Source organism: Ambystoma mexicanum, chromosome 7q, assembly GCF_040938575.1.
Source record: "Ambystoma mexicanum isolate Mex_15411 chromosome 7q, UKY_AmexF1_1, whole genome shotgun sequence".
NCBI lineage: Eukaryota > Metazoa > Chordata > Amphibia > Caudata > Ambystomatidae > Ambystoma > Ambystoma mexicanum.
The window spans coordinates 629,446,553-629,474,056 of NC_090941.1; the positions used below are offsets into that span (position 1 = coordinate 629,446,553).

The window sequence follows — 27,504 nt, forward strand, 5'->3', positions numbered from 1 at the left end:
TCTGGCCAGTGGGCCTCACCCCAGCACCCCCCCGTCTGGGGCACTCAGGGAGGGTGTCTTGTAATATGCAGGGGTGGGGGGACTGCCGGTCCCAGGGAGGGGGTTTGGGGATGCATCACCACAGAAGTCAAGATGTTCAGGCAGGGGCGCTAAGCTCTTCTGCCCCGGGAACCAGCTCCTCCACTTTTACCGCTCCTCAGCTGCAGTTATGGGTTCAATGGCAACTGTGTCCCTCCTTGGCCACTGATCCTTCCAGCTGTTGGATGCTGATTCTCCTGTTGGTTGTGCTGCCCCAGCCTCCTATGTAGCTTCCATGCCAGGCTTGGTCCATTTGCATTCTGGCCCGTGCTGCAGGGTGCTGCAGCACTCCTCACTGCCACCTTCCTGCAGGCCGGGCCGGTAGTTCACTGGAATTGTACCCACCAGCCATGCTCTGCCTCCCGTTGGGCCCCTTTGTCGGCTCCCCCTTGAGGTTGATTACCTCACCGCCTCTGCTCCTACTTAATTCAGGACTGCTTTAGTGGATTTCAGCTCCTGGCTCCTCCATGTCCGGGCTGTCAGGGTGGGCTGCCTGCGCGCCCCGCCTCAGGCCCGCACTGCAGGTTGTGCACTGCACAGCACTCACGGTGCTCCTGGTCAACCGAGCAATCAAGTGCCCACTACCCGTGAGCCTGCCGTCTCCACCTCTACATCAGGCTCCCCTTGCAGCTCAGCTGACTTTGCAATGTCTCTTTTGCCTCCCTCCTGCGGAGCTGGACCCAGTGTATAGGGCTGTGGGGCCCCACTCCAGAGGGTCTGCTTCACTCCCCTCAAATTTATTCAGTGAGGGGTCGCCTGCCCGTATGGTGGCCCTCTGCTGACAGTAGCTCAGGTAGCTCCGCCACGGCCATAAAGGGGACACTGCAACGGCCCGGCTCTTCTATTCTATGAAATATTTCTATAGCGCCAACACGCCCGAAGGCCTCAGGGCGCTCACAAGACATACAACATAAAACACACGTAACCCTACAATGGAATCAGCCTTGGTGCATTTAATCAGTTCCTTTGTCAAACAGATGGGTTTTCAAGCCTTTGTTAAACTGTGAAATTGAAGGAATGACCTAAGTGCACATGGTAGCGCATTGCAGGTAATGGGGGACCATGAATCAAAAGTGGATCGTCCAATTCTCTTCAATGAGAAACGAGGTTGAGCCAAAAGGTTATCCTTATTTGAGCTCATCATATGCCCAATAGGAGCTCTCTTAATCCGAGAGCAAAGATAAGGTGGGCAATCATTTGACAGACATTTATAGACCAAAGTAGAGGTCTTAAATTGCATTCTCTGCGAGACGGGAAGCCAGTTCAGGTTCTGACAGGCTGTAAAGACACATGGGCCCTTCGGTCACGTCCACATACTGCCCGAACTGCTACATTCTGAATCACTTTTGGCTTCTTTAGATTAGCTTCAGAAGTAGCCGTTAGAAGACTATTACAGTAGTCAAGTTTGGGGTTTATTGTTGCTGCTTAAATTAGGGCCATATTTTTCTTTGACAAATAAGGTTGAATTTGCCTTAGCAAATGCGTCATATAGGGGCATGAAGAATTCAGGTATGCAACGTGTTTTGTAAAATTTAGTTGAGAATTGAAAAAGACTCCAAGTGTTTTGACATGTTTGAAACAGTGATGTTATTATCTTCTTTTTAATTTAGCACCTGTACCGAGAATCAGGATTTCTGTTTTTTTATCATTCAACACCAGTGAGTTTTTTGCTTTCCCGATTTTGATAGGACCATGAACCTCATTTACCCTTACTGGGTCCTTACTAGATCCACTCAATAGGAGCCGGATAATTCCAGGATGATCTGGGTGTCGTTCACATAATTTGAGTAGATATTAAACAAGAGAGGTGACGGGCACGAGCCCTGGGGGACCCCACAGTTTAGAGGAGTCTGTTGTGATTGACATTAATCCTTTGCTACTCGTGCCATCCTTGGACCAAGAAAGTTTATAAACCACTCTGCAGCTTTATTTTAACATTTTCCAACATTAATCAGCCTGTCTGTCATCAGCTCATGATTTACCAAATCAAATGCGGCTGACAAATCGAGGAGTAATAATAAAACTTGGCCTCCCTTATCGATAACTCCAGCACTTCAAGTCCAAAAGCGCTGTCTCAGTGCCATGTTTCAAACCGAAACCTAATTGTTCTGTGGCAAGAATTCCCTGTTGTTCAGCAAAATCCTGATATTGTAGACACGCCATTTTATCAAGGATCTACAAAAAAGGGACATTTGTTATTGGCCTATTACTTGCCCGGTCACCAGGATCCAAGTTCTCCTTTTTCAACAGGGGCGTAATCCACACCTCCTTTAGACAATCTGGTAGCAGGCCTTCAGAAATGGAACGATTTATAAAACCGGTTACCCATGGTAAGAACGAAGGCAAAAGTTCTTTAAAAAAGGAGGCTGGAAACGCACAGGTTAGCTTAATTTCCTTTACAACTTTCAAAAGATCGGCTTCCCAAACTTGCTTAAATATAAATAATGTGGGAGGATCCGAGTCCACCTTTGTACCGGAATCAAGGGTCGAAAGTCATTGATCTGGCAATCCATTTAAACTATCTGTAATAGTTGCTTGCTGCAATGAGATTTTCTGTGAGAAACCGTCATTAATTTTTTTACACCAGTTATCAATATCAATCTGTGGATCACTAGATATACCTTTTAATTCTTGTAAAATAGAGAATAATTCTCTAGAGCTTGGTTTAGCTGAACTAATATGTTAATTAAGTTTAGTCTCTTTAGCTTTAAAAATAACTTTCTTAAAGTGTTTTGCTGCAGACTTGTAGATTCTCAATGTAGAGTCAGAGTTTTATTTTCTCCAGCTACGTTCAGCCATTCATTTTATTTTTCTTGCTTCCACTACATCACCTGAAAACCACTGATTATTGTCTGTTTTCTTATTGCACATCATGTGCAAAAGGGCCAAGGTGTTAAAGGCATTGTTGGTAATACCTAAAAGAATTTACCACTTGATCAAGAGGTAAATTATTAATCAAAAGTGAAAGCTGAGGCACCACTATGTCTCCAAAAGCCTCCTGAGTCACACTGCAGCGGCTCCTGGATAAGATTGGTTTCAGCCCGACTGGCCATTTTGAACTGCAGCAAGAAATGATCTGACCAAATACATTTTTATACTTCTATGGGAGAGAGATCCTGATTTTTAGTCAAAATCCAATCCAGGATATTCCCCCCACTGTGCGTGGCTCTTTGTACATGTTTACAGCCAAAACCCTCTAGAGGATTCAACAATGATAAAGCCGCTTGATCAAGGCAATCATGGGCCCATAAAACAACATCTCCAAGAAACAGAAAGGAGGGTTTAACAATAGCTCCCAAAACTGCTAGCAGCAGTTCTTCAAATACCGGAATTAGAATAGGTGGTCGATAAATTATAAAAATATTAAATGTAGTTGCTGGATTTAAGATTAGTTTAACAAACATTGACTCTCAGTACTCTAAGATCGAAGCGTTGAATATAAAAATATGTTAAGATATTCTAAAAACCACAGAAACACCACCACCTCTTATGCCAATACGATTAGAATGCAGGATTTTATATCCTGCCCGTGTTGCTATTTGGGCAGCATGTAGACTAGTATCCTGTAGCCATGTTTCAGTTAAGAAAATCCATCTACCTTGGATTCAACTATTGAATCAGCTAGCTTTGCTGCATGGCATACTGGTTAGCATATATTAAGAAGTACTGCTTTTACTGATGGGCAGGGAAATATTACGGCCACCTTTTCCTCATGCTTGCAATAAGTGTTTATAACGGCCGGTTCACTAACAGCTAACATACTTAAGACCAAATTTCCCGAACATTCTGATTTTGAAACACTCCCCGGGTCATGCTCGTTTTATCTCCTGCATTATGGCTGTATGAGGCCGTGGGTAATATTGCCCGCCTGTTTTGGATCTTCGTGATAAGGTCTACACAGGACACCATCGTGATGGATTTTGGTGGCTTAACAGTAGAATACATAACACCCCTACAGACCAAAAGGAACAGAGTACTCACCACACACCACCAGACACTAACCAGCACGAACCGGCTCTGACACCACCACCAATTAAAAGGTTGCAAGAACTAGAAAGAGCCTGGGAAATGTAGTTCCACGCGAGAGAATGAGCAAGTTTAATAAGGTACACAGTCACAGAGCAGAGTTTGCCCGTAAAAAATTCCTGCCACAGTTAATTTATCAGCAGATAAAAATGCAATGAAGGTAAATTAAAGCTAAAAGAAATCCAATTTAATCTACAAAACCTTTTTTTAAAACGTTCTAAAATATCTTTCAAGAAGCGCTACAACTCCACTAGCTGTGCAAAAATGGCCAGCCAGTGCCTTTAAATACAGCACAATCTGGCTCCGACACGCCAGTGCTGACATGCCTGAAACCCCCAATTAAAAGGTAGCAGGAACTACAAAGAGCCCGGGAAATACAGTTCCACGTGAGAGAATGTGCAGGTTTTCTCTTTAAATAACTTTTTATTTGCATTTTTAAACAATACTTTTCCATTATAGAAGTATCCTCCCCTTCCCCCCCGTCCCCTCCGCCTGCTCCGGAAGTAGTCCTTATCAAAATATGTTACTCCTGTACAATCCTTCTGCTCCTTGTCAACAGGGTTATGCAGCCTGCATAGGCCCTGTTCACTCCCTGGCCCCCCTCGTTCCCAGTTTGAGCGAACTGTCCTGGACACACCAACCCCAGTAAGCGCATTCTCCTTGGACACCATAAGTTCCTGTACCCGTCCTGTAGGAACTCCAAAGTCCTTGACGAGTCTGCAAGGAAGCTTCTATGGTCTCCTTGCAGGGAGTACGTTAGCCATTCAAGCGCCGCAAAGTTCCATATTTTCCCTACCCACTCGTGTTCCATCGGGGGCTCCTTAGATTTCCACTTTCGCGCCAGTGTCAGAGCCCGCGCCATCATCAAGATGACATAGGCCCTCATTACAACTTTGCTGGTCCTGAAAGAATGGTGGCGGTAAACTTACTGCCACCGTTGTTTCCAGACCGGCAAAGTACAAGTCTGCGGCCGGGTGCCGTTCCGCCCGCCAGGTAATGCCTGGCGGGCGGAACGGCACCCGGCCGCAGACATTCATGGAATCACCGGCACCTTTATTGATATGATATGGCATTTGTAACGCGCCTATACACAAGTGTTTCAAGGCGCGATTAACAGTGCCGGTGCTTCCATGGTCCCTCAAATGGGAATGGGGATTAACAATTGCCGCCGCCTGATTTACCGGACTGCCGGGGCAGTAATGCCCTGGTTATTCCAGCAAGTCAGGCAGCGGTAATTCATTATGGGTCCGGTTTCAGCCAGACTCGTAATAAGGGCCATAGACCTTGCGCTCCGCTTTCGCGGTTCGGTCTTCTTGAACACCATTCAGCCCCATCAGCCTCAGACTTCCGTGACCTCCACACTTCACCCCTAGCGTTCGCTGTAATGCCTCGTGCATCACCCCAAAATACTCTTGAATTCAAGGGCATTCCCACCATATGTGGCTCCATGTTCCCTCTAGACCGCACCCCCTCCAGCAGAGCTTAGATACCCCTTAACTTATGCAGACCATGCTGCAAATGAGTCCAAGCCAACATGAGGCCTGGATGGGACTATTTTATTACAGGGACTATTTTTCACTCGGGTGTGGTTCTGGGGAACTTCTTACCTGGGACTACTTTGCAGGCTATTTAAACAACGCCCGAACAGCAGCCCATGCTTCGTGTTATTCTGCATCCAGCAGCGTAACGCTCCCCATGTCTGCAAGTCAGCATCCAGTCTTCTGCCACGCCCCCCTCGAATCCGGAGCTCCTAGACAAAAGGAAATAATAATGTGCTGCTATAAATCTTGGCCGGTCTCTCTAACTTGGGCTTCCATAATACCCTTTGCAGGTTCTCGCCCGGAACAGCTCGATCCATGGTACCCAGATCTTGCCCAGATCGTCCTTCTGCCAGTCTAATCACTAACTTGCACCGCCATGAAATAGGCCTTAAAATGTGGTTTCCCCCAACCTACTATACTCCTGGGCATCAGCATTACCTTTTTGGCTACCCTCATTCTTCTATTGTTCCAAACAAATCTGCCTGTATGCTTTTGGATTGCCCTAAATAGGGAAGGAGGTACGTGTGATGGATGAGCCAACAAGTAATAGAATACCTGGGGGACTATCGCCATCTTCAGTACATTTATTCTGCCTAGCCAGGATAAGCCAGAGGACCCCAGTCGACCAGTTTACTCAGCCTCTATCATGGGCATATAGTTTGCCTCGTAGACCTAGTTAATTTAATGCCTAGGTAAGTGATGGTGTTCTAGAATCATCTGTATCCAGAGCCCCTTTTGAGCTCACTTTCCACTTCCTTTGGCACAGTCATGTTTAATACTTCCGATTTTTAGCCCTGCCACTGCCCGAACTGCCGCATCTCGTTATCTATTGCCCTCAGGGAAGTCTCTTGACAGGTTATCAAAAGTAACATGTCGTCCGCAAATGCTGCTATTTTATGTTCCCTTTCCCTGGACGTCACTCTCGCTATCCTGTTGCAAGCTCTTACCGAGGACAATAGGGGCTCTAGGTGTATCGCATAAAGCAAGGGTGAATGGCAACCTTGTTTTGTGCCTCGTTGAACTTTGACTGGTTCTGTTAGCTGTCCATTTACGGCTAGTCGGACCCAAGGGTGTTGGTAATTGGCTTTAACCCTAGCCAAGAGCTTATTCCCAAAGCCAATCCTTTCCATGGTTGCAAACAGAAACCCCCACTCCACTTGATCAAAAGCTTTCTCTGCGTCCAAGGCTATGAGGAGGGCTGGTATTTCCCGCTTTTTCTATGAGATGTGCGATTCTCCTAAGATTATCGCCAGTTTGTCGGCCCCTAACAAAGCCTGACTGGTCTGTTTGGATAATTTGTGGGAGAACAGGGTCAAGTCTAATTGCCAGTATCTTCGTGTAGATTTTGGCATCTACGTTGATTAGAGCACGGGTCGATATGAGCCGCATTCAGTTGGGTCTTTCCCCTTTTTAAGGATGAGGTCTATCTTCGCCTCTTCCATGGATTGTGTGATGCCACCCACACCCCACTCCTATCTGATTATACAACGAGGTCAGATGTGGTATATAAGGATTCCCTACGTTTCTTGTAAAACTCAGTAGTGAATCTGTCCCCTGCGCAGGTGGGCTCTTCCTACTTCCGTCCCTTGTAGAGTCCCACACTATGTTGCAGTCACCTGTTAGAATAATGGGGGCCTTTGCAAACTTTTCTAATCTGTGCAGAGCTAGTCGTATAAATGCATATTGACCTGAATTGGGTGCATAAATCGTGGCTTCCGTATAGCTCTCCTCTCCCCAGTTCAGGGCTATTGCTAGGTATCTCCTGGTCGTCTCTATCGATTTCCGCGGCAGTAAGATCAAGATCATTCCTCAGAACGATGAACACCCCGCCCCTATTCTTGCTATCACGTGTGGAGTGGTAGATTTGGTTGAAGCTCCAAAAGCTTACCCTGCCTCTGTCCAGGGAGTGAACGTGAGTTTCCTGGAGGGCTACTATATCTGGACGCTCCCCCCTCAAAAATCGTTCAATTTTTTTCCTTTTGATAGGCAAATTTAGCCCATTGACATTAAGGGATAGAAGTGTGATTCCTTTGTCACTAGCCATTGTCCCTTATGTACCTCTTTGCTCTCTGTCTCTCCCAGGATCTATGACCGTACCCCCCCCCTCCTGTCCCCTCCTTAAGCCCTGCCCCCTTCCCTGCACCCCAGCCCTCCCCTTTGCCCCTGCCCCTCTGGGTGGATTCTACCAGCCTCTAGCCACCCCCGATTTGTTGTCTCGAGGATTGAACCCCACTCTTCCCCGAGACCCAACCACCCCTGCAGGTTCACCCGAGCCCACCCAAGAGCGATCCTCCTCCTTCCCCCCGGGACCATTGCTATTCCTCCTGTGGTTGTTTGCCCTCCCCGGGTACATTTTGTCTTGTTCCCCTGCATCACTCAGTCTGGGGAGCCTGTCCCATTCTCCTGCATTTTTCCTATAATAGGGCCTTTTAGGCTTGGGTGGTGTCCCCCTCTCTTGGCGCGTTTGGCTTTCACTGTCGACCACTCCCATGGTTTACGATTGGCCTGGTGGTCATCCACGGCCCGCCACTTTTAGGAAAGATTTAATAATTGCATGTAATGTTCCCTCCATGTGTACACCCCCAAACTTTTTGCTGCTGTTTAGTGTACTTAGGCTATAGTAATTTTCCAAAGGCCCTGGATACTCTCAATTAACTTTTTGTGAGATGTGCAGATGTGTCATGGACAGGGCTGGTGGCAGCTATCTTTTCACATTATTTTTAAACCTTTCCTGACATGTTAACCGCGTTTGGCACGAATAGGTGGCCTGGCTCCAAAATAGTCATGCCACAAGGTTCTTTGTCCTGTCCTTTGGCTATCTTGCCCTTTCACCTTCCCCAGGTCGAGTCGACCCGGGACAGTCCTTATTTGGACATGCAGTTTCCCATGAAACACCAAGCTTTCGCGGGTTTCTGCATGCCTTGCATGTGTGCCTCCAGGATGTGGGCTGGGGTGTCTGTCTCCAATACACATCCTGGGTGCCAGAGAGTCTGGAGTGCTGTGAATGACTGGGACCACCGTGGTCCACAATTGGTCCACGTATGGAGTGTGTGTTTGTGAGCAGATCTCCCACTGTGTCCTCTGCATTTTGGTGCAAAGGGAACTTTGGATAAGAGGAGGCTGAAAACACCCATACCATGTCGATCTCTGGAGTTCTCACTGAACGAAGGATAGGATCCACGTATCCTGAAGCTACGAAGCTGAGTCGAGGAACCGCTGGTGACCCGCTGGAAGGTTTGGCACCCTTAGCCCGCTGTCGTCCCGTGGGACCCCTCTGCATCTGGTCGTCCTAGAAGGTCTGCGAAGACGCTTCGACCCATTGGAATAATGGGACCAACTATTCTAGGCACCTTCATCAAAACCTGCAAGTAAGCTTTCTAGGAAGTGTCCCTGGACTAACCAGTGGACTGACCAGCTTACCCAGTTGCTTTGCTCTGTGACTGCCGCCATTTCGAGGAGGCCCTCGAAACTTGGTATACTGCTAGCTCTGTGTCTACGGCACCCTCACACCAAATTGCGTACACTTGGCGTTCCCAGGTCTGAAGTGAGAAGAGTGCGCCAGGACCGGAGCATATGCGGTTCCCGTGTTGCCCTGCCGCGCCAACAAGATTTGCAAGTGCGCTGCATTGCTGACCCTCTTACCCCTGAAGCCTTCTGCAGTAAAACCAGGTTAATCAATCCACCCGGAGTGGAGAAATCCTCACTGTCCCATTTGGGAATCCTCACTGTATCTCAGGAACTGAAAGCCGCAGAGGCGTCCTTTTTGTCACGTTCGAACCTGCAAGCGAAGTGGACTGAACTGGTAAAGTATGGGTCCGAGAGCACCTGGGACCGGAGAGTACTTCCAACACTAAATGGTGGCCCCTAGCGCCATGGCCCCTTTTCACGCACAAGTGGCCCCTAAGGGTCCCTCTCCTTTCCACTGCTAGTGCCAACCAGCGACTCCATCCTGCACTCTGGAACTGCCTCTGCCTTCAAGTGGAGGTCCTCCCTGAATAGTGGGAACTTATTCTTAATCGCCTCATCCACCTTACTGAGCTGCTAGAGACCCCTGAAGAGACCCCGTTTTGCCCATTGGAACATCTGCGTGCATTTGCATTGCATGTACTATTGAGCACAAGGCTCCTCTCTTCTTAGGGTTTGGACTGCCTCTTAGTTAGGTGTGTTGCTGATGTCGACTACCTGCACTGTCGGTTTCCTTCCCATCTAGGTTGTCGACATATTTCGTTCATTTAACCCTTTAGACCCCAATGGTCTTGTATATACATTGTATTGATAGTGTTGTGTTGATTTACTTAGTATTGCTGTGATTCTTTTGCTATGGTCTGAGTTACAAAGGCCTTGTACTAAATGTGTCTATATTTTTGATAGAACACCTGTCTGGGAGTAATTTGTAAGTGTCCTTGCTTTGTGTGCTCATTGAGGTCTTTCAGTCACCCTCACCCCTCCTGAGACTTAGTCTTGACCGCCTGCCATAGCTACCTTGATTGGTCTGGCTTCTCCAGAGTTTACCCTGTTCCAGGAAACTAGGCTGGCCTTCTGAACCTCTGCCCACCAGGTCAGAGTTCAGAAATCCATATCAACAGCCCTGTAGGACGGTCTTTCTCTTCAACCCCCAGGAGGCTTTCTCCCTCTTCGTAGATTGTGATTCTGCGTTGCTTGCCCTGCCACTCGAAGGTTAAGCCGAATGGAAATGTCCATCTATAGTGCAAATCTTTGCTCCTTAAGAATGTTAGGACCGGACCCATTTTCCTCCTTTTGATAAGGGTCGGCTGGGCTAGGTCCTGAAAGAAATACATTTCCACTCCATTGTAGGTAATCTGCTTTGCTTTTCTTGCTTTAAAGAGTATTATCTCCTTCCCTGTGAAGTCGTGGATATCCGCCAAGACCCATCTCGCCCTTGCTCCCAGTTTATGCCTGCGGGGTCTCACCCTGTGGATCATATCGAACCTTATATCTGGGGAGTATTCGGCTTCCAGAAGGTCTTGAAAAATGCTCCCGACCACAGAGTCAAGTTCCTTGTTCTCTAGGAGGCATTTGATTCGGATGTTGGACCTCCTGGATCTATTTTCCAGGTCCTCGGCATGGATTTCGAGATTGTGGGTCACCGCTGCAAGGCTCTCCAGCAGGATATCGGATCTTCTTGCCTCTTCAGTCAGCTCCTGGATGGGCCTTTCATTCGTGTCCACAATTTCGTCCATTTTATTTATGTCCCATTTTATTTCTTGTAGGCCTTCCGCTACGTCCTCTCGCAAAATGTCCATCTGCTTTTACACTGTTAGCTATCTTGTCGCCGAAGTCGTTGAAATGCTGCCTTAGCAGCGTTTGTGTCACTGGTTGTTCTTGCTCCTTGTACGTAGGTCTTCCCTTCTAATGCTGGCTGGTCCTCTGTCGCTTGTGGGTCCCCAGGGGCCCTAGGCTCCCTGGCCTAGATCCTTGCCTAGACCCGTGCCATGATGGTCTGCGGTGTCCACCTCCACTTCTTTGTCCCGCTATGGGCCTCTCCAAAATCCCATCTGGCTCCTCACCTGGCTCCCATCTCGGTCCTGACCTCATCCTCTCACCTTCCTTGGGCCTGCACGGGTGGCGCTGCCCCCTCGGCTCAATGGCTCGATTCTCCTCTCTGCGGGCCTCAGGAGTCCAGACACCTTGCTGCTCCTCCGTCTCTCCCAGTCACTGGTCAAAGGTCTCCTCTGCACCAGCTGCTGTCCCGTGCAAGCCTTCAGTCCTGGTCCTTGATGAAGATCCTTGGGCCCCCTGCTCACCTGGGGGTAGCAGTCGTCTCAACCACCCTGCTCTTCTCTGCCTGATGGCGCTGGCTCGGTGCGGCGGCTCTGCCCATTTGAGTTGTCCCCCAGAGGGGAGCTCCTTCTCCCACGGAGTCAGCGCACCATGCTGCGGCAAAGTCACAGGCAATCTGTCCGTATTTACTGCTTTCTGCCAGCTTCAGCTGGGGAACGTGGGTGTTGCCTCATCGACAACCTCCTTCGCGGACTGCGGCGCCTCAGGAGGGCATTAAAGGCAGTTATTCCCGCTCATCAGGTCCCAGGGTTCAGGAGCGCATGGTTTACGGTGCGTTCCACCCAGCGCCATCTTGGAATCGAGAATGTCCAGGTTTAACAAGCTACACAGTCACAGAACAGCGTTTGCCCGCGTAAATTCTTGCCACAGTTAATTTATCAGCAGATAAAAATGCAATGCAAGTAAATTAAAGCTAAAAGGAATCAAATTTAATCTAAAAAACAAGCTTTAAAAAAAAAAACATTCTAAAATATCTTTCTAGAAGCGCTACAACTCCACTAGCTGTGAAAAATAATCAAAAACACTTCTCGCACTTAGCCACTCTCGGAACCTCCGGAGCAGGACTCTGATGTGCGGGCCACTCTGCGCTTGTTTGCAGGGTTTCCACCGCTCGATCCCTGGGTCTGTACACCAGCAGTGCTTCCCACGCTCGGTGATCCTTCCCTTCATGGGGCCCTGAGCGCTTCAACTCCACCGAACACCAGAACAGGGGACGGAGCTCGGCGCTAAGGCGGCCATTTTTCCTGCGCCCCATGGTGGCTTGGTGGCCTGTGACTATTCCTTTTATTCCCATCCCCACGGCACACACTTGTGCATAGATCTTTTTGTCTGCAGGGAATACCGAGAGGCACCCTATTTGGGGAAAACTCTATTGGACCATGCCCCCTTGCGAGGAAGGAGAAGAGGGGCAGTGCCCACATGGAGGCTTAGGATGGAAGCCCTCAGGGATGCATTCTTCAGGGAGGACACAGGACAGGCTATCGCTGACTATTTCGACTTCAACAAGGAGTCAGTGGAGGACTATGGGGTTCTGTGACACATGTTCAAGGTAACTATTAGGGGGAAAGTTATAGCCACCACCCAAGGACTGAGAACAGAGCTCCGAATGCGCTTGTATGACTCTGATGCCTGAATACAACAACTGGAGTGGGACCTAACTAGGGACACCCTATGCGGCACGAGGCTATTGCGGTAGAGGATACTTAGGGCTGAAGCCCAAGAAAGGCTCAGTGACCATGATTACGCCCAGTATAATAAACTGGTTTACGGGGAAGGAGATAAAGCAGGGTGATTGCTGGCCTGGCTACTGAAGAGGAAAAACCCATCAGAAATTGTTACCCGGATTGTCACTGATGGGGGGTGAGTGGCCACAATGCAGGGGGATATTAACAAGGTATTTTTGGAACTTCTATGCTGAGCTATATACAAGCAGGGGGCCACCAGATATGGACAACATGAGGGAGGTACTGGATCAAGTCCACCTGCTTAATTTGACAGCCACAGAGAACTGGAGGGCCCAACCCAGAGGAGGAGATAATGGGGGGTGATCAGATCTCTGGGCAAAGGGAAGTTGCCAGAAGGGGATGGCCTCACAGTGGAATTCTACTCAACATACGCAGACCTCCTGCTCCCTAAATTGAAGATACTCTAGGATGCAGCTTCTCAGAAAGGCATGCTGTTGAGTCCATCCGGGAAACCATAATAGTTAAACTGGCAAAACCTTGCAAATACGAGTGTAGATGCAAATCTTACCACCCCATTTCCCTGTTGAATGTAGCGGGGAAGATCGTAGTCAAGGTTCTAGCTAACAGGCTGATGGGGCAGGTAGGCGGGTTAGTTCATCACTATCAGTGTGGCTTCATAGGCGGGAGGAATACCACAATGAACTGGAGACATTTACGTCATGGAGTGGGTGAGAGATGAGGAAACGGAAATCGAGATAGTGGCCATAGACACAGTCAAAGCGTCTGATTCAGTGTAGTGCAAGTGGCATTTCAGTTATTAGCCAGACATGGGGCTAGGCCTGCCTGTGCAGAGATACAGTTAATGTACCAGAGCCCCCTGGCAAGGGTGAAAATGAGCACGGACATTTCCCCTCGATGGCAATTGGGAAGGGGCACACAGCAAGAATGCCCCCTATCCTCTTCGTGCTCTCATTATCTTTCGGGCCCAATTCCAGGATGCAGGCTTCACGGTAGATGGACAAATGCACATTATTTCTCTGTGCGTAGTGTCCTCCTCTGAGTTCACAACCCAGGGCTGCATGTCCCCTACATGGTAGAAGTAACGAGCAACAAAGGGAGGTAATCAGGGTTCGAAATAAACAGATGCAAATCAGTTGCATTCCTGGTGGGATCCCTGATGGGGGAAGCACAGGCCAACCTACTGGCCGTGGGCATACAGTGGGAGACAGAGTTTAAGTGTCTAGGCATGCAAGTATACCATTATACCGCAAACAACTTTCAATATAATGTGAGCAGGGCAGTGACAAGTCTAGAGGATAGGATGAAGTTCTGCGGAAAGCTGCCTTTCTCACATGGGGAAAATAGCAGTTTGCAAGATGATCATTCTGCCACGGTTGTTATATTTCTTTGTCAATATTCCCTTCTTGATTATGCCCCCCTTCTTTAGGAAGGTGGGCAGCCTCCTCTCGGGATTCTTATGGGCAGAGGGTAGACGCACGGTGTCCCTAGATACACTCAGAAAGAGCTACTCGGACGGGCGACTCTCTCTCCCGGATTTTAAACTGTATTACCTGACCTAAGAGCTACAGCATGCAGCCAAATGGTACTCTCAGACAGGCGGGGCGGACAGACAATTGAAAGGCACACCCCACGACTTCGTACAGGGATGGAAGAGCCCAGATATCGTGTATCGTGGCGGTGGACCAGCAGGTATGGAAGCGAACATGCATTAAATTGAAGCTGGGGGAGGGATACAACCCCAACATTCCATTGAGGGTGGACCCTGAAATTTGAAAAATCCTGGGGGACATGTGACTGAGCAGGTGTGGAAACGCAACACAGGGACACATGTTCAAAGTGGGGATAGGGGGGGCTTGATGCCTTTCTGAGAATGAGCAAACATTTCACATGCCAGAAGAACAAGTTACTTACCAACTATAACGTTCTTTCGACTGGATGTTCCTCCCACGTATTCCTCATCTTGGAGATATTCGCCAGCTTGCTGCTTCTTATCGTAAATTTTTTCGCCAAAGGACGCTGTGCTCGAAGCCGCATAGCTTGGTCCCTCGAAGGCCACCGTCGAGCGTCGACGTTATCCGTCGTATAAAGGGCTCAAGACGCGCCCGTTGGATTCAGTTCTGTTTTTTCGATGTTAAAGGTTGCATCAGTTGTATCAGGTATCGACAGATGTCAGGCTCTTAAGGAAGTACAAGTGCAAAAAGTGTAAAAACTGTACGGGGTGGTAGGTTGGGAGGGTCGATGAGGAATACGTGGGAGAAACATCCAGTCGAAAGAACGTTACAGTTGGTAAGTAACTTGTTCTTCGAATGGATTGTGTCCTCCCGCGTATTCCTCATCTTCGACAGACTCCCATAGCAGTAGTAATTTGGACGAGGGAGTACCAGAATTTTTAATTATGTACTGAATGAAGGAGGGCTTTTGCAAAATGGCCTCCTTGGTAAGAAGTGAAGTCTAAACAATAATGTTTTACAAAGGTGTGCATGGATGACCAAGTGGCCGCAGCACAAATGTCCTGCACTGGGATACCCCTCTTAAGAGCCGTGGAAGTTGCTATGACCCTGGTTGAATGAGCCCTTAAACCATCTGGAGGCTCTTTCCCAGCCAACTTGTAACATTCAGATATTGCTAGAATTATCCATCTGGATAAGGTTTGTTTGGACACACCAAGGCCCAATTTGTGTCCAGTGTAACCGACAAATAACTGATCAGTTTGTCTAAATCTTTCAAGTCTAGAGATGTAGAAGCTGAGAGCCCTTTTAGGGTCTAGTCTGTGGAACCTTTCCTCCTCTTTACTAGTGTGCGGAAGGAGGATAAAAGGAAGGTAAAGTCATCTTCTGTGACAGATGGAAATCTGAAACTATGTTAGGTAGGAAAAAAGGCTTGGCCTTCAAAATAACCTTATCCTTGTAGAAAATAGTGTGAGGAGGCTTACAAGAGAGCACCTGCAACTCATTCACCCTGCGGGCTGAAGTTAAATACACTAGTAAAACAGTTTTAAAAGTTAGGAGCCTTAAAGGGCAAGAATGTAAAGGCTCAAAAGGGGCACAAATAAGAAACTTTAAAACTAAATTTAAATCCCGAATGGGAACTTGAAAAGGTGTAGCAGGAACACATTTGTTAACCCTTTAAGAAATTGGACAACTAAGGGCATTTTAAAATATGAAACTTCTTCTGAGGAGCGGTTGATGATAGATAGCACTGACAAATATCCTTTAATAGTTCCAACTTGGAGCCCTGAGTTGGCCAAATGTAATAGAAAGGAAAGCACCAGGGGAGTGGTACATTGAAAAGGATCCACATTCTTATCCCTGCACCAGTTACTGAATTTCTTTCAACGACACCGGTATAAGGATTTTGTTGCTGGCCTTCTGGCCCAAAGCAAAATCTCCATAACGTCATCCGGGAGGTCCCAATACTTATACCTCAACCTCTCATAAGCCAAGCGTGAAGGTTGAGTGTCTTGACCTCTGGATGGAGAACCCAGACCTTCCTCTTGTGAGAGAAGATCCTCTCTTTGTGGAAGACGTATTGGAGAGCAGATGGACATGTCCAGAAGGTCAGGGTACCACGTCCTCCTGGCCCAATCCGGGGCAATTAGGATCATGGTTCTCCTGAACTTTCTCAACCTCCTGATTACATGAGGAATCATGGGGACTGTAGGAAACGAGTAAAGGAGTGTAAATTCCCAATCCACTACGAACACGTCCCCTAGAGCTCCTCTCGGGGGAAATTCCCTTGAGCAATACAGTTCGCACTTCCGGTTTGCCCTGGTCACGAACAGATCTACTTGAGGGGTTCCCCAAAGGGCAAAGATCTCTTGAAGGACTTCCTGAACTTGCTCCCACTCGTGGGAGATTATGCTCTGCCTGCTCAGAGCGTCCGCCGCCGTGTTCAGCTCTCCGGTCAGATGAACTGCCGATAGAGAGATTGCTTCTTGCATTGCCCAGAGCCAGAGCTGCATTGCCTCTCTGCACAGTGGAAGTGATCCTACACCTCCTCTTTTGTTGAGTTAGTACACGGCCACCGTGTTGTCCGTCATTATCAGGACATTCTGTCCCTGTACAGAGGGCAGAAAAGCCTTCAGTGCTAGTCTGATTGCTCTCAGCTCCAAAAGGTTGATGTGTAGTTTGGACTCCGATGGAGACCAACGACCGCTGATAGTCAGCTCGTTGGTGTGGGCTCCCCACCCCGTGAGTGAGGCGTCCGTCACTACAGTTATCTCCGGCCATTGTTGTCAGAAAGGTTCCCCCTTGAGGATATTCTCCTTGCGATCCCACCATAGGAGATCTTGAGCCACCTTGGACGGGACTTGTAGAAGATCTGACATCTCCCTCGAAAACTGGCACCATTGAGTCCTGAGGGCCCATTGCAGGGGTCTCATCCTCAGCCGAGCCTCTGGCATCAGAAAAATGCAGGATGCCATGAGGCCTAGCAACCTTAGGAAGTCGAACTCTGGTAGATGTTGGGCGTTTTGAAACTTTGCTACAATCTGCAGTATGTGGAGAGATCTCTCCTCGGTAGGCGAGGCTTTCCCTGAGGTAGTGTCCAGGACAGCTCTGACGAATTCAAGTCTTTGGCTCGGAATCATTTGCAACTTCTTGTAATTGAGGGAGAAGCCCAGCTTGTGTAGGAAGTGACAGGTCATGGCTAGATGTTCCTGGGCTCGTTCGGGTGAACCTGCCCTGATTAGCCAGTCATCCAGGTAAGGGTAGATGTAAATCCCCTCCTTCCTGAGACTCGCTGCCACCACTGTCATTAGCTTGGTGAAGACCCTCCGGCGGAGGTCAGCCCAAATGGCAGAACTCGAAACGGATAGTGAGATCCGCCAATTGCAAACCTCAGGTACTTTCTGTGTTTGAGATGGATTGGCACACGAGAGTAAGCATCCTGAAGATCTAATGAAACTAGCCAGTCCTGAAGCTGAAGAGCCTGAAGGATCTGAGAAAGGCTCACCATTTTGAACTTGTCCTTCCTGAGGAATTTGTTCAAATTTCTCAAGTCCAAGATGGGTCTCAATCCTCCGTCCTTTTTGGGGATGAGAAAATAGGGGGAGTACCAGCCCTTGCTCCTCTCCGCTAAAGGTACATGTTCTATTGCACCTTTCTCTAGCAGGGTTAAAATCTCCTGCACAAGGAGTGGGTCTGGAATTTTTACAGTGTTGGCTCACGGTGGATGATCTTGAGGTCTTTGATGAAAAGGAAGAGAGTAACCATGGGTCACTATCTCTAGTGCACAAGCATCTGACTTAAGGCCCCGCCATTTGTCCAGATACCGAGTGATTCTGCCTCCCACCGGGGTTTTGTGGGTTAAGACCTCAAAGTGGCTTATAGCGGCTGCAGCAGTGGCTGAGGAGGTAGTAGCCGCTGCTGTGGCTGATCTAGTGCCTCTCCCTTTTCCACCACGAAAGGGTTTCCTCTGTTGGCCTCTCAGACTGGCCTGCTCCCTCCCTTTTCCAAAAAAGGAATAGAAGCGAAAAAGGCGACTCTTCCAGGAAGAGGACCCTGCGTAAGAGTGTTGCTAAGGGTGCCTTATAACGGCACTGAGTGATTTTGCTGCCGCTTTCGGGGTCTGCAGCTTCTCCAAGCTCTCGTCCGCCTTGCTGCCAAACAACCTCAAGCCATCACAAGGCATATTAAGTAATCTGTACTGTACATCAGATGCAAAGCCAGATTTCCTTAGCCATGCAAATCTACGCAAGATGCGCTAGATGCCATGGACCTGCTTATACTCTATGTCGTGTCCAGTCCTGACTTGAGGCACTCCTCCATAGCCTCCTTTCCATCCCTTACTATCGCCAGGAAACCATCCCGTTCCTCACCCTCCGGGATGTGATCAGCTGCAACATTCAAGCAGTCCCACAGGGTGTAAGAAACAAGTTACTTACCTGTAACTGTTGTTCTCCAGCGTGGGTCTGGCATGGATTCACATGCTCATGAATATTCCCCGTCGTCAGGCTGGGAATCCTCGGTAAAGAAAAAGCAGTATCAGTTTCGTTTCTGATCTGTCTTTCGTAGTAGTAACCAATCACTGATCTCTGCGTCATACTGACCACAGCCAATGACTGCCATCTCCCTAAGCCCACCTCTGGCAGCCATCTTCAGATTTGGTAGCACGTGAAGTGGCAGTATGACCAAGTGAAGAGCCGCAGAGGGGTAGGCGGGAGGGTTCGCATGTGAATCCATGCCAGACCCACGCTGGAGAACAACAGTTACAGGTAAGTAACTTGTTCCTTCTCCAGCATGGGGTCTGGCATGGATTCACATGCTCATGAATAAAAGAATACATAGCAGTACACACATGCACAACCACGGGAGGTGGCAAAGGCTCAACATTAAGCATTACATCCAAAACTCAACATTAAGCAATTATTACCTCCTCACCAGGCTCACCTTAGGCGAACAGGTTGCGCAGCACTGCTTGGCCGACCCTGGACTCCTACCTGGAATCCCGATCGACGCAGTAGAATTTCGTGAAGGTGTGCGCCGACCTCCACGTAGCAGCCCTGCAGATGTCCAGCAAGGGAACACCAGATGGGAACGCCGTGGTAGCTGCGATCGCTCTAGTGGAATGGGCTCTCGGACGGCCAGGCAGCGGTCGGTTTGCCAACCGATGACAGTACATGATACAGCCAGAGAGCCATCTGGAAATGGGAGCCTTCGAGAGAGCCTTCCCCTGATTGATGGTCCAAAGTTCACAAAAAGTTGTGACGTCTTCCGAAAACTCTTCGTGCGGTCCACGTAGAACTTCAGCACTCTAGCCACATCCAGCGAGTGCAAAGGCCTTTCAGCCGGCGACGAAGGCGACGCGAAGAAAACAGGCAACACCAAGAGTTCGTTGAAGTGGAAGTCCGACGGCACCTTGGGCATGAAGGAGGGGTGCGTCCTGAGCACTACCCTCATGTCGTGAAAAGTCAAGTACGGGGGCTTGCAGGAAAGGGCCTGGATCTCTCCCACCCGTCGTGGGGAGGTGATGGCCACAAAAACGCAGTTTTCCACGACAAGAACTTCAACGGAGCTGAGTGCAGAGGCTCGAACGGAGGTCCAATGAGCTTGGTCAGCACCACGTAGAGCTCACACGCCGGGGCCGGGGCCTTCACCGGCGGGAACGATCTGAACAGTCCCTTCATGAATTCTTTCACCGGACGATGAGACCACAAAGACGTCCGTCCCGTGGTTCTGGTGTATCGGGAGATCGCAGCAAGATGAATCTTGATGGAAGCGTGCGCCAGTCCAGCCTTGGCCAGCGTCAGCAGGTACGGCAGTACTTGAGGAGCCGTAATCCGTAGAGGGTTAATATTCTGTGCGTGGCACCAGACAGAGAACCTCTTCCATTTGTGTCCGTAGCATTTAAGAGTTGAGGACGCCCTGGCTTTTGCAAGAACCTCTCTGCAGTCGGCCGGTATGTCGTAACCTCCAAACTCTAACGTTGCAGGAGCCAGGCCTGCAAGTTCAGCGACTTCGGGTCGTGATGGAGGATGGCGCCTCCTTCCCTGGAGAGAAGATCTGCGTCCACTGGCAGCTTGATTGACGGGGACGCTGACAAGTCCAGAAGGTCCGGGAACCATATCTCCCTCGGCCACGCAGGTGCGACGAGGATCATCCTGCACCGTGACCTCTTGAGCTGGTTGATGAGCCGGATCAGCAGCGGCAATGGAGGGAACGCATATAGGAACAGGCCCTCCCAGGGGAACGAGAAAGCATCGCCCATGCTCCTCAGCTGGGGAAACCTGCTGGCGAACCTCCGGCACTTGGAGTTCGTCGCTATCGCCAACAGATCGTTCTGGGGTGTGCCCCACCGTCGGAAGAGGCGGTCCACTAGATCCTGTCCTAGTTCCCACTCGTGGCACGAGCGCAGCTCTCTGCTGAGCGAGTCGGCGATGGTGTTTTTTATCCCTGCCAGATGAAACGGCACCAGAAACATCCCTTGGGCGACGGCCCAATGCCACAGATCCTGAGCCTCCTTGGACAGGGCTGGGGATCTGGTACCGCCCTGCTTCCTGATGTAGAACATGGTGGTGGTGTTGTCGGTGAAGATCCTCACCACCTTGCCCTCGAGGGACGGAAGAAAGGATCTGAGGGCCCAAAACACTGCCCGGAGTTCCAGGACGTTGATATGGAGGGACTTCTCCGTCGGCAGACAAAGGCCTCTCGCGTGCAGATTTTCGGTGTGCACTCCCCACCCTTCCAGGGAGGCCTCCATGGTCACTGTCTTCTGGTGGCCCGGGGTCTGGAAGTCCATGCCCGCCGTCAGATGCCCCACCACCGGATCGCTCGTCGGAAGCTCTCGTCGAGTGTGATCCTGTCCTCGAAGCTGCCCGTCGTCTGGATCCAGCGAGCGTCCAGGAACTCCTGCAACGGGCGCATCCGAAGCCTGCACAGGCGGATGAGATAAATGCAAGAAGACATCATTCCAAGGAGGGATTTGATGGACCTCACCCTGGCCGCGTCCGCAACCAGCATCCGCTGCACCTTGCCCAAGATGGCCCTCGTCCTTTCCTCCGATGGAGGCCAGAAGCGCCACCGTGTCAAGTTTCGCTCCCAGAAACAGTGCGTCTTGTGCGGGCACCAGGTGGGACTTGGCGTAGTTTATGGAGAATCCCAGGTCCGTGAGTAGTTGGACGGCCCTCGCCGTGTGCTCCGCGGTGAGCTCCTTTGTCTTTGCTCGGATGAGCCAGTCGTCCAGGTAGGAGTAGACGTGGATCCCCTCCAGGCGCAGCCGCGCCGCCACCGGTGCGAGGCACTTGGTGAACACCCTGGGTGTTGACCTCAATCCGAAGGGAAGGGCTCTGAACTGGTAGTGACGCCCTTGGACCACGAATCTGAGAAACTTTCGGTGTCCCTTTAGGATGGGGATATGGAAGTAGGCATCCTCCAAATACAACGACGACAGGAAATCGCCCTCCTCCAGCTGACCCAGGACGTGCTGGAGGGTGACCATCCAGAGCTTCTGTGCCTTGAGGAATTTGTTCAGTCGTCGTAGGTCCAGGATGGGACGCCATCCTCCCGTCTTTTTCTTCACGAGGAAGTATCTTGAGTAAACTCCGGAGCCCCGAAGCCTCTTTGGGACGAGCTCGATGGCGCCTTTCTTGAGCATCGCCTTTACCTCCAAGAGAAGTTGAGGGACGTGATGTTCCTTCCTGGCCACGGGGGGACACGCAGGCACTTCTTTAGAAACTCGAGCGTGTGACCCTCGGCCAGGGCGTCCAGTACCCAACGGTCGGTGGAGATGGACTCCCACACGCTGACGAAGTTCGCCAGCCGGCCTCCCACCGGGGTGCTTCGGTGGGGGCCCGACCCCACGGCCGGTTCAGTCCTGCTCGACGAGGCTTTGCCGCCTTGCCCTCCTTGGCGACGACGGCGGGGTACGCCGGAATTGCCTCGTCCCCTGTAGGGTTCTTGCGACGACGAACGGGCCGCTTGACGATAGGTGGAAAATCCGCCGCCGGAACCTTTGGAGGCACCCTGCTTGCCTCCGCCGCTCCGAAAGGGCGGCCGTCGTTGCTGGAGAACACCAAGAGCCCGGCCCGTCTCCGTGTCCGTCTTGATGGCTTGTAGGGAATCGTCCACTGTTTTCCCAAACAGGTTGTTCCCGTCGAACGGCATGTCCAAGTCTCTGGTCTGCACGTCCTGACGGAAGTCAGTTGCCTTGAGCCATCCACGCCGTCTAAGACACACGCCGTTGCCCAACTGGCGAAATCCAGTGTCAGCGATGTCCGTCGCTATCGTAATGGCGTGGTCCGACGACACTTCTCCTTCCTCCAAGATCTCTAGGGCCTCCGCCCTCTTGTCGTCTGGTAAGAAGTCCAGCAGGGGGGCGATTTTGTACCACAACTCCCTGTCGTAGCGGGCTACAATAGCCAAGGCCTTGGCAGCCTTAATCGTCGTCGCTGCCGATGAGATGATTCTGCGTCCCATCGTGTCCAATTTCTTTCCCTCGCCGTCCGGCGGGGAGGTTGACGTAGAGGACGAGGCCCCCCCGCTTTCTTCCTGGCCGCCGCGGAGACGACCGAGTCCGGGGTCGGCTGTGCCCGAAGGAACAAGGGGGCCGTGTCCGGGACCCGGTACTTCTTCTCGTACCGGTCCCTTCTCGCAGGCGTTGTGAATGGGTTCTTGAGGAGGGCGACACCCTCATCCCAGATATCGTCCAGTAGAGGTACAGCGAGGACCGTCTTCCTCTTGGTTTCGCGCCATTGCTAAAGGAAACCTTCCTTCTTCTCTTCCGGGCAGAGCTGGAAAAGCTCGGATGCCCTGGCGATCATGGCATGAAACGATCCAATCTCGTCGGGTGGGGAAGCCCGGGGAGGAAGTGACGACGGGAGATCCTCATCGTAAACCTCGACGTCTGTGCCCGTCATCCCCACGGGTCGTGGACGGGGAGGAGGGCTGAGCAGGGAGCGATGCTTGAAAAGGAGGTGGAGGATGAATCCTTCTTCTCTTAGGAGGAGGGCTCCCAGAAGGGCCTGGCTCCGGGTCCCCCGTCGGGAGAGGTTCCTCCGTTGGTGGTAACGGCAATCTCGTCCTTATCTCCGAGCATAAGGACTGTATAGCCAACAAAATGGCCGCTGAGTTGTCTTGCGGCGCTGTTTGAGGGGAGTCCGACAGGCGGTCAGGAGCCCCGTCGGCACCCTCGACGTTCTCGTCGTCTCCTATGTCGGGGTCCTTGCCGACGGGCTGGTCTTCTTCCATGCCAACTCCGTGGCTTAAGACTTCGATCAGCTCCTCCTCAGAGGTTGAGGCCGAATCCACGACGACCTCCTGCCCCCCCTTTTTCTTCTCCGTCGGAGGTTTCACGGGGGTCCTGTCGATGGGCATGAAAGAGGACTCCCTCCGCGGTGGCAGGGAGACTCTGGGCCCTGAGGTCGCCACCACTGGTGTAGCCTCCACAGGCTGAGCCAGGGCCGCCGCGACTGTCTCGATAAAGGCCTTGGCCGGATGGATTAAGGCTTTCACCACCTTAGGTGTGCTCACCGCCTTCTCCTTGGGGAGAGGGTCACCGCCTCGCTCCCCCTCCGATGGGGCCTTCGAGCTCGACCGGGGTCTCTCCAGGACCTTCGCCGGGTGCTCGGCCTTCCTCTTACCCGAGCCAGAGCGTTGGCTCGTGGTTGATGGCGCCGGGGAGGATGCGCCCTGCCTGGCGCCCGTAGAGCCCGACCGTTCGGCGCTCCCGGTGCCAGCAGACTCACGGTGCTTGGCCTTCTGTTGGACCCCCGTCGCCGGGGCGCCCTCGAAGGTCTTAGAAGACAGCTCGGACTTCTTCTTCTTCTTCTCGCCTGACGGGCTCTTCCCTTCCAGCCAGTTGGCGAGACGCAGATGGCGGGCCTTCATGGTCCGCTCCGACATATTGCCGCAAAACGCACAGTCCTTCTCCACGTGCGTCTCTTTTCCTCATGCAGGCAGTAGAGGCAGAGGGAGTGTTCGTCCTCCTTAAAGACATTCTGAAGCTGGCATCCAGGGTAGACCCTGAACAGCTTTCCGGGCGTCGAGCTTCCCTTCTCCTGGGCCATGATCGAGATGGGCCTGAGAAACTTCTGGAGTCCTCCAAAAGCGTGGCTCGATGAAATCTTCACCCTTGAGGGGCGTAGAAGAATCCGATACGGGTCCCCGTTGATCGGATAAAGAAACGGTGGAGCTTGAGGCTCTTTTGACCAAAAAAGAGAACATTTTCCTAAGAAAAAGCACGAAAAAAGCACTAAAGCTCGAGAGCAATAGCACTAGGATCACAACACTTGAACGTGCGGTAAAAATCTGAAGATGGCTGCCAGAGGCAGGGCTTAGGGATATGGCAGTCATTGGCTGTGGTCAGTATGACGCAGAGATCAGTGATTGGTTACTACTACGAAAGACAGATCAGAAACTAAACTGATACTGATTTTTCTTTACCGAGGATTCCCAGCCTGACGACGGGGAATATTCATGAGCATGTGAATCCATGCCAGACCCCATGCTGGGGAAGTAAATTTAGCTAATGTACAAGTCACATTAGTAGAGTTAAGGGCCATACTACCCGAAGTGAAAACTTTCCTTGCCCAGGCGTCAATCTTTTTGTCGTCCCTGTCAGGGAGCATGGAAGGATAAGCTGATTGCCTATTTGCAGTCGCAGCTTGAATCACCAAGCTTTCCGGTGAAGGGTATTTAGACAGATACTCTGGATCTGAAGGAGAAGGTCTGTACTTTCTCACAAATTTCTTATTTCCAGCTGGTAAAGACTCAGGGGTCCCCCAATTTGTCATAACTCTCTTTTGAAGAGCTTTGTGGAAAGGAAGGATTGGGTCTTTCTGCGGTCCTTCATCAATAATATCAGTCATGTTGTCCTTGTCATACCTTGGAGACACTGACTTCCACCCCATAAAATCTATCACTCTTCCCACGAGGTTCCTATACCCCGGTTCTGCGTGGTCAGTGGGATCAGGCCTTTCAAATTCTACCTCGGGTGAGGTCTCTAGGCCACTGCCCGATTGTAGGGAGTTATAAAGGTCTGCCATTTTTGAACTAGGATCTACTAGTTCCTCAGGGACTTCTCTTGTCCCAAATCTACCACCAGCTGATGTAATTTCCTCATCAGAGGTTTGTTCTTCAAAAATAGACATGGATAAAAAAAATTCCTGCCTGGGCTGAGGATGGAAAAATGTTTCTGGTAAAGGTGGCGGCATAGACCTAGATTTAGACATAGATGTCACCTTGGGTATCGGTATAAAAGATTTCCCTGACAAAGGCGTCGATGGAATCGACGATGGCTTCGATATGCTCGAAGAAATCCCTGAGTTCATCGAGGAAGGCTTCGATGTCATCGAGCAAGGTTTCGATGCCATCTTTGGCTTCGACGAAGTCATCGAAGGGCGCGTCGAGTCAATACCGGACTTCAACAATGAGGATGCCATTTTGTCCTCTGTCAACCTCAATTTGTGCACCACAGGTTTCCGTTTTGTTTCATGAGGTGCTGGAGAATCATCCTCCGAGGACGCCCTCGACTTCTGGTCGGATTTAGCGCGTGCTGTTTTAGATTTCCCTCTGTCACTTTTGGAGTGGACAGGGGCATGCTCATCACGCGACTTTTTTGAGGGAGTCGGGCCGCCTTATCAAAATATTTTAGCATTGAAGCCCTAAAGGCCTCCCATTTTATGAGGGAATCATGCTTAGGACAAGAAATGAACCTTCTGTCGGGCGAGGAGGAAGAAGAGGACTAAGATCTGTGACGCCGCTTTTTTGATTTTTTAGATGATGAGGAAGAAGACTTCATCGAGCGACTCTTAGACCTCGACCGGTGACGAGATTTTTGCTGACTTGAAAGACTGCTCTCCCACTGCTAGCTTACCCTGGCGTTCCTTAAGAGCCTTGTTCGACATCGCCTGACACGACCCTCACTCGTCGACCCGATGGTCAGGACTAAGGCACCAAAGGCAGTTGCGGTGAGGGTCCGTAATGGACATCTTTCTTCCGCACTTCAGACACTTTTTAAAACCTGTCTTGGGTGTTGTCGGAGTTGAGGAAGAAGACATTTCTTTAATGAGATAACTGAGGCGCCGTTTCGAAACGCGAAGCAGAAGCTCGGAAAAACGGAACTGAATCCAACAGGCGCGGCTCGAGCCCTTTATACGACAGATGACTTTGACGCTCGACAGCGGCCTTCGAGGGACCAAGCTACGCAGCCTCGAGCACAGCACCCTCTGGCGAAAAAATTTCCGAAAAGAAGCAGCAAGCTGGTGAATATATCTAAGATGAGGAATACGTGGGAGGACACAATCCATTCAAAAGGCCATTTCTGAACTTTGTGAGACTGACTAAAACCCTAGGCTAAGAAGTGGGAGGCTATACCGGATGAGCCCGAAACTACGCCAGTACTCCATACAATTCTCACAATAGAGGCGGAGCGACATGCATTCACACAACTATACACTGTGCTGAAGGAGAGCAAAACACTGCTCCCCCTTAAAAGTCCAGGAAAAGTGGGAGCGGGACCTGAGATTACCACTAGAGGGGAAAACATGGTCCAAAATATGTGCTACTATCCGAAAGGTCTCACGCAATCCATGTCTCAAACTGATTCAAATCAATGCGGTACACCAGGTCTATATGCAGAAATGCACATGATTAATGCAGAGATTCCACACACATGCCCGAGATGTAAGGGGGCGTCTGCAGCTTTCTGACATATAGTCTGGGGATGCCCGTAGATAATGAGATACTGCCAGTCAGTGGTTGACCCGCTCAACAACCTGTTGGGGAGGGAGCTCTAGTGTGCACCCCGGATATGCTTGTTGGGGCTACTCCCAGGGTGTGGGGGAAGAACAGAATGGAGGCGTTTGAATACAATAGTAGCATTCCTACTTGTTTTAGCAAAACGCTGCATGGCTATATCATGGAAGTACCCTAAAGGATCCTTGTTACAACAATGGCTCCAAGATATAATGAAGTGGGGCCCTGCAGAAAGGGATATAGTAAAGGAGCAAAGCACAGAGGAGGACTTGGGCGAGTGGAACTTTAATGGAGCACCCTCCGGAATGACCTACAGTTGCCGGATGACCTCCCCCCTTGTGGGAGCGTTGGGGCGCACACAGACATGCAGAGCAAGATAGACCAGTAAGGAACCCATGAACTCGATGGCCCAGAGGCATGGGATAGACCCTCGAGAGGCTGGGCATATAATGTATCAAGGACTTTCTGAGTTGGGTGGGGGGGAAAGAGGGTGATCGAGAGGGGCGGTTGGGGGAAAAGGGGATTTACGTTGGTATGTTGTATACCTTGTTACGAAATGTAATAAACACATTTAAATAATACTTAAATAATAAAAATAAAAAAATCTACACCTCTCAAATCAATGTGCAAAACTCACCAACTGACTTAAACACCCTGACA

At 50.4% G+C, this 27,504-nt stretch overlaps 1 protein-coding gene across 3 annotated transcripts in view; it reads right to left on the minus strand.

Moving 5' to 3' along the window:
* The window catches only part of BRCA2 (BRCA2 DNA repair associated), a 2,020,919-nt gene that overhangs the window by 726,037 nt on the left and 1,267,378 nt on the right, over positions 1-27,504 (minus strand). The gene's annotated exons all lie outside the window — the stretch shown is intronic.